This window comes from Oryctolagus cuniculus, chromosome 2 (genome assembly GCF_051225735.1).
Source record: "Oryctolagus cuniculus isolate XC-2025 breed Fujian yellow rabbit chromosome 2, ASM5122573v1, whole genome shotgun sequence".
NCBI lineage: Eukaryota > Metazoa > Chordata > Mammalia > Lagomorpha > Leporidae > Oryctolagus > Oryctolagus cuniculus.
This window is the reverse complement of record NC_142868.1, coordinates 146020399-146032579: the sequence shown is the minus strand read 5'-3', so window position 1 is coordinate 146032579 and position 12181 is coordinate 146020399. Positions and strand designations below refer to the sequence as shown.

Here is a 12181-nt window from a genome sequence, read left to right as displayed (position 1 = left end):
CCTGTACCCATGTGGGAGACCTGCTGAAGCTCCTGGCTCCTGGCTTCGGATTAGCCCAACTTCAGCCGTTGAAGCCATTTGAGGAATGAATCAGTGGATGAAAGATGTCTCTTTCTGCCTCTGCCTCTCTGTAGCTCTGCCTTTCAAATAATTTTTTTTTTTTTTAAGATTTATTTACTTTCTTGAAAGAGTTACACAGAGAGAGGAGAGACAGAGAGAGAAAGAGAGAGAGGTCTTCCATCCTCTGGTTCACTCCCCCAGTTGGCCACAACAGCCAGAGCTGTGCCAATCTGAAGCCAGGAGCCTGGAGCTTCTTCCTGGTCTCCCATGCGGGTGCAGGGGCCCAAGGACTTTGGCTGTCTTCTACTGCTGTCCTAGGTCATTAGCAGAGAGAAAAAGAAACCTGTAACTCTGTAATGTCTCTGTAACTCTGTCTTTCAAATAAATAAATCTTTTTTTTTTTTTTTTTTGGACAGGCAGAGTGGACAGTGAGAGAGAGAAACAGAGAGAAAGGTCTTCCTTTGCCGTTGGTTCACCCTCCAATGGCCGCTGCGGCCGGCACGCTGCGGCCGGCGCACCGTGCTGATCCGATGGCAGGAGCTAGGAGCCAGGTGCTTTTCCTGGTCTCCCATGGGGTGCAGGGCCCAAGCACCTGGGCCATCCTCCACTGCACTCCCTGGCCACAGCAGAGGGCTGGCCTGGAAGAGGGGCAACCGGGACAGAATCTGGCGCCCCGACCAGGACTAGAACCCGGTGTGCCGGCGCCGCTAGGCGGAGGATTAGCCTAGTGAGCCGCGGCGCCGGCTCAAATAAATAAATCTTAAAAAAAAAAAAAAAAATAAGGAACGGGCTGGCATTGTGGTACAGTGGGATTAAGCCACAGCTTCAATATCAAAGCACTGGTTTGAGTCTCTGTTTCTCTGCTTCTAATCAAGCTTCTTGCTAATCTGCTTGGGAAAGCAGCAGATGATGGTCCAAGTAATTGGGTGCCTTACCCCCATGTAGGAGCTTTGTATGGAGTTCCTGGCTTTTGGCTTTGACCTTGCCCAGCCCTGAATGTTGTGGCCATTTGCGGAGTGAACCAACACATAGAAGGTCCCTTTCTCTGCTGCTGGATCGAGTGGAGCATCTGGGACTGGAACTGGTGCCCATATGGGATGCCGGTACTGTAGGCGGCGGCTTTACCTGCTGTGCCACAGTGCCAGCCCCATAAATAAATAAATTTTTAACAAAATCATCAGTTTATACAGTGCTGCAGCTCAATAGGCCAGTCCTCCTCCTGCGGCGCCGGCACCCTGGGTTCTAGTCCCGGTTGGGGCGCCAGATCCTGTCCCGGTTGCTCCTCTTCCAGTCCAGCTCTCTGCTGTGGCCCTGGAAGGCAGTGGAAGATGGCCCAAGTGCTTGGGCCCTGCACCCCATGGGAGACCAGGATAAGTACCTGGCTCCTGCCTTCGGATCAGCATGGTGCGCCTGCTGCAGCGTACTGGCCACAGCGGCCATTGGGGGGTGAACCAATGGAAGAGGAAGACCTTTCTCTCTCTCTCTTTCTCTCTCACTGTCCACTCTGCCTGTCAAAAACAAAAACAAAAACAAAAACAAAAACAAAAATAAAAAAGGGAAAATCATCAGTTTATATGATTTCGGTTATGTACCACTGTAGTTTCACAAGTCTGAAAAGTGATACAACCCTGTGCAAAGACAAGAGTGCACGTACACCCATACATACACATATACACACATTTATATTTGTGTATGTGTGCATGTATGAATATATGGAGAGATTTGTAAGGGTTGGAAGTAGAGTAAATAAAATGCCATCTTATTTTTATCAACACTCAGTCACCATTTTGAGATCTTGTTGCCTTACTTCGTGTAGCTACTGAGGGTGACTTAGATGTCTGCCTTGGTTATATAAGCTTCAGTACAAGCAATACAAGTTGGTCCATGATTATTCATATATTTAAGATTGATTTTTATTTCTAGTGACATAATTAATAGAGGAAAGCTTCCAAAGAAATGTATGAAACTAATCTTCTAATAGACATTTGGCCTCCCTTTGTCAGTAGGAATTGATGAAATTTAACAGCTGAGGATACTTAAGTCAGTTTAGAATGTATTTTTAAAAACAGGGATGGAGGGGAGGCCAGCGCTGTTGTGCAGTGGGTTAAAGCCCTGGCCTGAAGTGCCGGCATCCCATATGGGCGCTGGTTTGAGACGTGGCTGTCCCTCTTCTGATCCTGGATGAAAGAGGAAGGAAGATGGAGTTCCTGGCTTCTGTCTTTGGCCTCACCCAGCCCTGAATGTTGTGGCTATTTGAGGAGTGAACCAACACATAGAAGGTCTCTTTTTCTCTCTGTTTCTTTTGCTCACTCTCTTTGCCTTTCCAATAAATAAATAAATCTTAAAAAATAGTATATAAAGGGATTTTCCATGTTTTTTTTTCCATGTTATGTTTCATGTCAGGCTTAGAACATGGGATTCATTTAAACTTACATTGCAAATGAGTCGACTCTGCTGTAGCTCTTATGAAGTGTTTCTTAATAGTTTATGTTCTAAAGTTGTGATTCTAAACTTACAGTTCAAGGTATAAATTAAAGCAGACATTGCTTGAAGTCTGTAACAACAATGAAAAGGAAAAGCATGGGAAATTTCATTCCTTAGAAAGCCATTGTAATTTTATTGTGTTCATATAGAACTTATTTAAATTATAATTACTTCTGAATTAGTTATTACCAAAAATACCTTGTACAGAAGGGAGTATTTTACAAAAAAATGCTAGAGGAAAATGTTAATTTTACTCATTACAGTGAGTGGTTATATGTTAGAGAACAGTTAATAGCTAGCTAAAGAAAAATGTAAATTTTGAGTCATCATCTGGTTTTGAAAGAATTGAAACAAAATCAGAATTATTCAGTAGTTGATAGCTTGCCAATTGGACAGTAGACTTTTTTTGGGGGGTATGGTTTATGTAAGAATTGTGTAATAATAGGTGGCATTTAATGTTTCGAATGTGTTGAGGATTAGACTGTTCTATTAATATAATGCTTGTTTTTCTTAGTCAAGTCTTTGTTTAAAAATTTGTCTAGATAGTAGACATTTGGTTTAGTAGATAACATGCCTGCATCCCACATTGCAGTGTATGGTTTCAGTTTTCAGCTCTGGCTCCTTACTCTAGTGATCTGCTAATGGAGACCCAGGGAGCAGTGAAGATGGTTTAAATAATTGGTTTCCTGTCACCCACATAGGGCACCTGCATTACATTCCAGGCTGTGGCCCCAGTCTAGCCTTTGCCATTGCAGGCATTTGGGAAGTGAACCAACAGATGAGGGTGCATACTGTCTGCTTCTCAAATATAGAAAATATTTTAAAAACGATTAAAAATAGAAATTTACATAAAGTCCGTATGTCTATTTTTGATCTTAAAAATAGCCTTTAAGATTTCAGTTACTTGATTCAGAACATTTGACATTGAATTCTTTTTTTTTTTTTTAAGATATATCTATTTATTTGAAAGAGTTACAGAGAGAGAGAAGGAGAGGCAGAGAGAGAGGTCTTCCATCAGTCCCCTGGTTCACTCCCCAAATGGCTGCAACAGCCAGAGCTGCGCTGATATGAAGCCAGGAGCCAGGAGATTCTTCCAGGTCTCCCACGTGGGTGCAGGGACCCAAGGACTTGGGCCATCTTCTACTGCTTTCCCAGGCCATGGCAGAGAGCTGGATTAGAAGTGGAGAGCCAGGACACGAAGTGGTGTCCATCGGGGATGCTGGCATTGCAGGCGGCGGCTTTACCTGTTACGCCACAGTGCTGGTGAATTCTCTTTGAAATACTTGTTTTTAAGGACACATCATTGCCTGATTTTCATCCTAGCTTTAGGCCCATCCTTTCTTTTTCTTCTTTTAAAATCTCATTGGTTTCTTCTCATTTCCTCACTCTAAATGTTGGATTGCTTCTGGGCTCAGTCCTTGGTTTCTTTTCCTTTTCTGCTTCTCACTTCCTAGGTGATCTCATCATGTTCCATGGATTTAAATACTATACATATGCTAATGACTCCCAAATTTATATCTCCAAACTGGATATCACCCCTAAATTACAGATATATATATATTTATGACATACTTCAGAATTCATTTAAATGTGTAAAAGGTCTCAAAATTTTAATATGTCCCAGACTGAGTTCTTCATTTATCTCCCAAACCTGTTCCTCCTGGATTTTTTTTTTCCTCATCTCAATTAGTGGCAACTCTATTCTTCTTGTTTACATCCTCTTTCTCTTTCTAACACCCACATCCTGTCCATCATCAAACCTTGCTGGGTCTCTTTTAAAGTATATCTAAAATCTCACCACTTTTCACCACCACCCACTAGTCTAGTCTGTAGAGAGAGCCATCAATTCTCTCCTAGAGTATGACAACATCCTCCTAGCTGATCTGTTTTTGCTCTTTAACTTGTTCTCAACACAGCCTTCAGATTGATGCTGTTAACATATATCAGATAAGGTATTCATGGCTTCCTGTCTTGATCCCATAACTTGCTACTGCCATCAGAGTACTAGCTCTCTCCCTTTTTCTCCTCTGTCTACACCCACTGCCTTCCTTGCTGACTACAAGAATATACCAGGAATGCTGTTTCCTTCAGGACCTGTGTGTATCTACTGTTCCCTTTTTCTGGATTGGTCTTCTCCCAGAAAACTTCATAGTTAGCTTCTTTACTTCCTTGAATTCTGTTTTTAAAAATCACCCTCTTTGATGTGGGCTTTTGACTCATTGATTTAGGCACCACTTGGGATGCCCACATCGAGTGCTTGGGTTATGTCCTCATTCAACTCTGCATCCCAGTTTCCTACTGATGTGCACCATGGGAGGCAGTCATGATAATTCAAGTAGTTGGGACTCTGCCATCCACGTGGGTGACCCAGATGGAGTTCCCTTGCTGGCTTCAACATGGTCCAGCCACATCTGTTGTGGACATTTTGGAGTGAACCAGTGGGTGGAAGGCCTTTCAAATAAAGAAGTAAATTTTTTTTAAAATATGCTTTAATTTTGTATAAAATTTTTTTTTGGTCTGAAGATTTTTTTTCCATACTATGTAGAAAATACATGGTATGGAAAAACTATGCATGCATTTAAAAACTTTTATAATTATTTATTTTTCATTTTATTTGAAAGGCAGGCAGAGAGAAAGACAATGACAGAGAGATCTTCCATCTACTCTTTTTTTTTTTTTTTTTTTGACAGGCAGAGTTAGAGACAAGAAAGGTCTTCCTTCCATTGGTTCACCCCCTAAATGGCTGCTACGGCTGGCGTGCTGCACCAATCTGAAGCCAGGAGCCAGGTGCCTCCCCCTGGTCTCCCCAGATGCCTATAACAGCCAGGGCTGGACCAAGCTGAAGCCAGGAGCCAAGTCCATATGGTCTCCCACATGGGTAGCAGGGACCCAAGTACCTGAGCAATCATCTGCTGCCTCCCAGGGTGTACATTAGCAGGAAGCTGGGATTGGGAATGGAGTTGGGGCTTGAACCTAGGCACTCCTACATGGAATGTAGGCATCCTAAGCAGCATCTTAACTGCTGTGTCAGACATCTACCCTCAGATTTTTCTTTTTGCATCAAAATAACCTTATAGTTTTAATTCTATTTTTCCATAAACTTTTTGAAGAACCTTAATATAGTCAAGAGGGAATCTAAGATATTGAGTTCCAGGGGTGGGAGGGAATCATTAATGTTGGAATTATTATACTTTTTTAGAGATTTAGTTTTTGGAAACGCTGAGTTACAGAGAGAGATCGTCCTTCTGCTGGTTCACTACCCAAATGATCATAATGTCCAGGGCTCGGCCAGGTCAAAGTTAGGAGCCTGGAACTCCATCCAGGTCTCCTTTGTGGGTGGCAGGGACCCAAGTGCTTGGATCATCTTCTGTTGCTTTCTCAGGTGCGTAAGCAGGGAGCAGGACTGAAAATGGAGCAGATGGGACTTGAACCTGTGCTTTTATGGGATGCTGGTGTTACAGGCAGCCACTTGACTTGCTACACCACAGTGCCTACCTCTGGAATTACTTCTTTAAAAACAGATCTCTTCCAGGAGGAAGCACCTGGCTCCTGGCTTCGAATCAGCACAGCACGCCGGCCGTAGCAGTCACTTGAGGGGTGAACCAACAGAAAAAGGAAGACCTCTCCCTCTCTCTCTCTCTCTCACTCTCACTCTCTCACTGTCTAACTCTGCCTGTCCAAAAAAAGAAAAAAAAAAAAAACAAAACCAGATCTCTTGATTCCAAGCATCTAAAGTAATGAGGTAAAATAAGATCTCAAGGTTTAAATGAAAAAAACTTCCTACTTCATTCTTTTAGCAAGATTAGGTTTTCAGAAGTTAATGGAGCCAGTATTAATGTTTTACTTCAAGAAAGAGTAGAAATGGGGTTACATGGATTTCTGACATTTCCGTTTGTGTTCCTCATTCATGACAATTCTATTATTTTTTCTTAAATTGTAATATTTTCCAAAATGTCAGGAGTTTTTGTTTTGTTTTTATTTATTTGACAGAGTTAGACAGTGAGAGAGACAGAGACAGAGAGAAAGGTCTTCCTTCTGTTGGTTCACCCACCCAAAATGGCCGCTATGGCCAGAGCTACGCGGATCCGAAGCCAGGAGCCAGGTGCTTCTTCCTGGTCTCCCACGCAGGTGCCGGCGCCCAAGCACTTGGGCCTCCTCCACTGCCTTCCTGGGCCACAGCAGAGAGCTGGACTGGAAGAGGAGCAACCGGGACTTGAACCGGCGCCCATATGGGATGCTGGCACCACAGGTGGAGGATTAACCAAGTGAGCCATGGTGCCGGCCCCCAGGAGGTTTTTTTTTTTTTTTTTTTTTTTTAACTTAGTATTATAACTAATAAAAAAGTCACTGTTTTGGGAAAAACATAGAGCCAGGAGGAGGCTGCTGCATTGGTCTGGGTGAGATAATATTAACAAGGTAGATGGAGATAATTTAGCAATGAAAATGGAAAGAAGTGAGCAGATAGAAGATGTTTTGAATGTAGATGGGCTGCTTTCAGATGACTTGGATGGGATGTAGGGATGAAGGAAAGTGATGAATGGTAAATAGCTCCAAGTTTTTTCTTGCATGAATTTGTAAGTAAAAGTTGGTCATTGTTTGACAGTGTTCTTGATAAATTGACCATTTAATTTACAACTTAAAATTTAAAACAATTATTTATCTTATTTGAAAGAGAAAGATGCAGACTGGCAAGAGAGATCTCCCATCTGCTGGTTCACTTCTACAAATGCCAGTAAACAGCCATAGCTGGGCCCAGCTGAAGCCAAGAACTGAAAACTTAATTCAGGACTCTCACAAGAGTGGCAGGAACCAAACTATTGTAGTCATCACCTGTTAGTTCCCAGCTAGGTTCTCAAGTGGTGTCTTAACCACTGTGCCAAACGTCAACCCCAACTTATGTTTTTTGATAGCTATAATCACTTCTTCCACTTGGGGAAAAGAAATTAACATTTGGCAGCTAAGAATGTTGTTTGTGTGGAAATATTTTTATTTTTAAATTCCCAATTTATGAAGAGATGAATTTGAGTATACTGGACTTAAATTTTACCTAACAGGCTTTAAAATTTCTTTGTTTCATTTGATGTACCCTTTTCTGTATGTATATTAAACTTCAATAAAATGATTCAAAGAAGATGAGGACGAGAGATGCATGCTTTAGCAGACTCACTGACCCTGTGAGAACAGAACTTTGGCACTGCTGAAACCTCAGCCTCTGCTAGCCTGTTAGCTGCAGCCCGTGGTGTGGGGCTTCTTTCATACTGTTGCCAGTCAGCCAGTCTGTTGCTGTTCTTGTGGACAGATGCGCTTGAGAGGAAGCCAGGAAGCTAAGCCTGAAGAAGACTTGGAGTCAGTTTTTGAATGAAGTTCTTTTGTCCCAAAGTCAGGGTTACAGTGTATCCTGCCCAGGAATGTTGAAACTGCTTGTATTCGTCTAGTTTTTGTGTACTGGGTGGTTGAGTATGGGCATTATTCCATGTGTGCTGCTGCTCCACTGCTAAGATAAATGTAGAAGGTCTCTGATCCATGTCTATTTTTAGCACATTTTTAAAAACTGTGGCAAAATATACATAACATAAATTATACTGTGTTAGCCATTTAAAAATGTACAATCCAATAGTAGTATGTATATTCACAATGTTGTATAACCATCACTGCCTGTCCATTTCCACAACTTTTTGTTATCCCAAAGTAATCCAGTACCTTTTCATTAATAACTTTATTTTACTTCTCTTGAGCTTTTGGTAGTCTGTATTTTACTTTCTGTCTCTATGCACATGCATATTCTAGGTACATCATATAAATATAAATAGAGCCATACAATACTTGTTCTTTTTGTCTGGCTTATTTTACTTAGCAGAGTGTCTTTACAGTTTATTCTTATTATAGCATGTGTCAGAATTTCATTCATTTAATGGCTGAATAGCATTCCATTGTGTCCTCAGACATTTTGTTTAGCTCTTCATCTGTTGGTGCACATTTGGGTGTTTCCACCTTTTAACTGTTGTGAATAATGCTGCTGTGAACATGAATGTTCACAGATATCTATTTGAAGGCTTTTAATTCTTTGGGGTGTATGCCTAGGAGTAGACTTGATAGATCATATGGTAATGCTTTTGAACTTTTTGAAGAGTTGCCAAACTGCTTTCCACAGTAGCTGTAACAAGTTAACACCATTTTATGTTCTCTGCAACAGTGCATGGGGGTTCCAATTCCTGCAGATACTCACTAATACTTATTTTTGTATTTTTATTTTTGGTAGCTGCCATCCTAATGGATGTAAAGTGGTTTCTAATTGTAGTTCTGAGTTAACTTCCTTAGTAATTAGGGATATTGAACAGCTTTTAATGTGCTTATTGACTATTTATGTATCTTCTTTAGAGAAATGTGTATTCAATGTCTTCCCCATTTTTATTTACTTATTGATTTTAAGATTTATATATTTATTTGAAAGGCAGAGTGGCAAAGAAAGGAGAGAAAGAGAAAGGTCATTCATCTGCTGGTTTACTCCCCTGAAATGGCCGTAATGGTGAGGCCTAGACCAGGCCAATGCCAGGAGCCTAGAATTCCATGCAAGTCCCCTATGGGGTGGCAGAATCCCAAGCACTTAGGCCATCTTTCTCTGCCTTCTCAGGGGCATTAGCAGGAAGCTGGATCAGAAGCAGAACAACTGGGAAGCAAACTGATGCTCATATAGGATGCTGGTGTTACAGGTGGTAACTAACTTGCTTGACCTTACTACAATGCCAGGTCCCCCATTTGGAAATCAGTTTGTTTTCTGTTAGAATTGTTTTGGAGTTGTAAAAGTTCTTTGTTTACTCTGGATCTCAATCTTTTATCGGATTATAATTTGTATCAGACATGCAGATTTTTTTTTTCATCCTGTGACTTGCCTTTTAACACTCTAGGTAATATTCTTTGATGTGCAAAATTTTTAAATTTTGATGTCATTCATTTTATCTGTGTTTCCTTTTACTGCCTTCCCATTTGCTCTCATATCCAAGAAATAATTGCCAAATACAGCATCATAAAACTTTTCCTCTATGTTTTCACCCAGGAATTTTTAGTTTTAGCTCTTAGGTTTAAGTCTTTGATCTGTTTTGAGTTAGTTTTCTGCATGGTGTCAGATCATTCTTAAAACATTTGTATGAGTACCAGCATTAAGGCACAGCAGGTTAAGCTTCTGCCAATGGTGCAGGCATCCCACATGGGTGCCAGCTCAAGACCTGGCTACTCTACTTCCCAGCCAGTTCCTTGCTAATGTGCATGGGAAAGCAGCTGAGAATGGCCAAAATCCTTGGGCACCTGTCTCCACATGGGAGACCTGAAGAAGCTCCTTGCTCCTGGCTTTGCTACCAGTTGGCAGACTGAACCAGTGGATGGACTATCTCTGTCTGTCTCTCTTTCTCTGTAACTCTACCTTTCAAGTAAATAAATAAAGTTTGAACAAAGAAAAAAAAAACTTAAGCAAGATTTCTCTCTCTGAAACTCTGCCTTTCAAATAAATAAAAAATAAACTTAAAAACTTTTGCATGAATTTAAAAAAATGATACATGCAGAACTTTTAAACTTAAAAGCTGACAAGTTTTAGGCTTTTTCCTGTTTCTGAACTTTTCTTTTTTTTAAAGATTTATTTTATTTATTTGAAAGAATTAGAGGGAGGGAGGGAGGGAGGAAGGTTGGTTGGTTGGTTTTCTGTCTGCTGGTTCACTCCCCAAATGGTCGCAATGGCCAGAGCTGAGCCTATCCAAAGCCAGGATCCAGGAGCTTCTTCTGGGTCTTCCACGTGGGTGAGGGGCCTAAGGACTTGGGTCATCCTCCATTGCTTTCCCAAGCACATTAGCAGGAAGCTGGATCAGAAGTGGAACAGCCAGGACTTGAACTAGTGCCCATATGGGATGCCAGCACTGCCAGCTGGGGCTTTAACCCACTGTGCCACAGCGCTGGCCCCATGTTTCTGAACTTTAAAAAAAAATTTATTTCTTTGAAAGGCAGAGTTTCAGAGAGGGAGGGAGGGAGAGAGGAGAGAGATAAATTGAGATTGATCTTACATCCACTAGTTTACTGTACAAATTCCTCTATCAGCAAGGCTAGACCTCACCTGAAGTCAGGAGCTGGGAGCATTAGCAGGAAGCTGGGTTGAAAGCACAGAGCAGCTGGGATTCAAACCAGGCACTCCAATATGGGATGTGGTGTCCCAGGTGGTGGCTTAACTTGCTGCATTGTAATGCCCACCCCCATATTTCTGAACTTAGTAGATAGTTCTCTGTGTAGTTGATTAAAAGAACTCAGAGGCAGTCTTTTAGGGTAGCAGTAAAGCTGCACTTGGGGTGCGCACATCTCATATCAGAGTGCCTGTGTCTAAATCCCAGCTCTTTTCCCAAAGCCAGCTTCCTGCTAATGTGAACCCTGGGATTGGGTCCCTGCCACCCCCATGGGAGATCTGGATGGAGTTCCAGGCCCCTGGCTTCAGTCTGGCCTAGGCCTGACTGTTGTGGGTATCTGGGGAATGATCCAGTGATGGGTGTTCTCTCACGTGCACATCCCGCCCCCCCTCTCTCTGTCCCTCCTTCTTTCTCTCTCTCTCTTTCAGGAAAAATATTCTCCTGCACTGTGGCCTAGTGGGTAAGCTACCACCTGTAGTGCTGGCATCCCACATGGGTGTCAGTTCCAATTCCAGCTGCTCTACTTCCAATCCAGCTCTCTGCTGATGCACCTGGGAAGGCAATGGAAAATGGCCCAAATGCTTGAGCTCCTGTACCCACTGGGAGACCCAGATGAAGCTCCTGGCTCCTGGTTCTTGGCTTCAGACTTGCCCAGCTCTGGCCATTGCAACCATCTGGAGCTTGAACCAGTTGATGGAAGATTGATTTGAAAGGCAGAGTTACTAGGAACCAGCTCAGATTAACTGCCAGATAAACTAACTGTGGTTTGAAAAAAAGTTTTTTCATGTCTTTCATTTATTTATTTTTAAATTTTTTTATTTAGAGAGATCTCTCATCTGCTAGCTCACTCTCCAAATGTCTGCAACAACTGTAGCTGGACCTCAGTCCACATGGGTGGCAGGGTCCCAAGTGCTTGAGCTATCACCTGCTGCCTCCCAGGGCATGCATTAGCAGGAAGCTGGAATGGAGAATGGAGCCAGGACTTGAACGCATGGGATGAAGGCATCTCAAGTGTAGCTTAACTGTTTTATCAAACTCTCACTCCTAAACTTGCTTAAGATTTTTGTGTGTGTGTGTGTGTGTGTGTGTGTGAGAGAGAGAGAGAGAGAGAGAGAGAGAGAGAGAGAGATCCCATCCATTTGTTCACTCTTCAGATACCAGCAACGTCTGGAATTGGGTTGGATTGAAGTCAGTATCCAGAGACTGTAGCCAGTTCTTCCACATGGACTGTAGGAACCCAGTGATACTTGAGCTGTCACTTCTGCCTTCAAGATCTGCATTAATAGAAAGTTGGGATCTGGACCTAGAGCCAGGTATGGAACTCAGGTACTCTCATATGGGATGCCAGTGTCTTAACTGGTATCTTAATTACTAGGCTAAATACCCACTCCTAAATTTGCTTTTTGTTGCCTGGGTTATTAATCTTAGTAGATTAGAAATCAGTAATAGAAGAAGTACATCTGAATTCTAATGTC

At 42.2% G+C, this 12181-nt stretch overlaps 1 protein-coding gene across 6 annotated transcripts in view; it reads left to right on the top strand.

Annotated features, from left to right (window-relative positions):
* Positions 1-12181, top strand: part of COMMD1 (copper metabolism domain containing 1) — a 161193-nt gene that overhangs the window by 75327 nt on the left and 73685 nt on the right. The window contains exon 3 of one of the 6 annotated variants that reach the window (XR_016229343.1): positions 11861-12019. The exons of the other annotated variants lie outside the window; for them this stretch is intronic. The gene's annotated coding sequence lies outside the window, so the exon portion shown is untranslated. The remainder of the gene's footprint in view (positions 1-11860; positions 12020-12181) is intronic. 6 annotated transcript variants of the gene reach the window in all.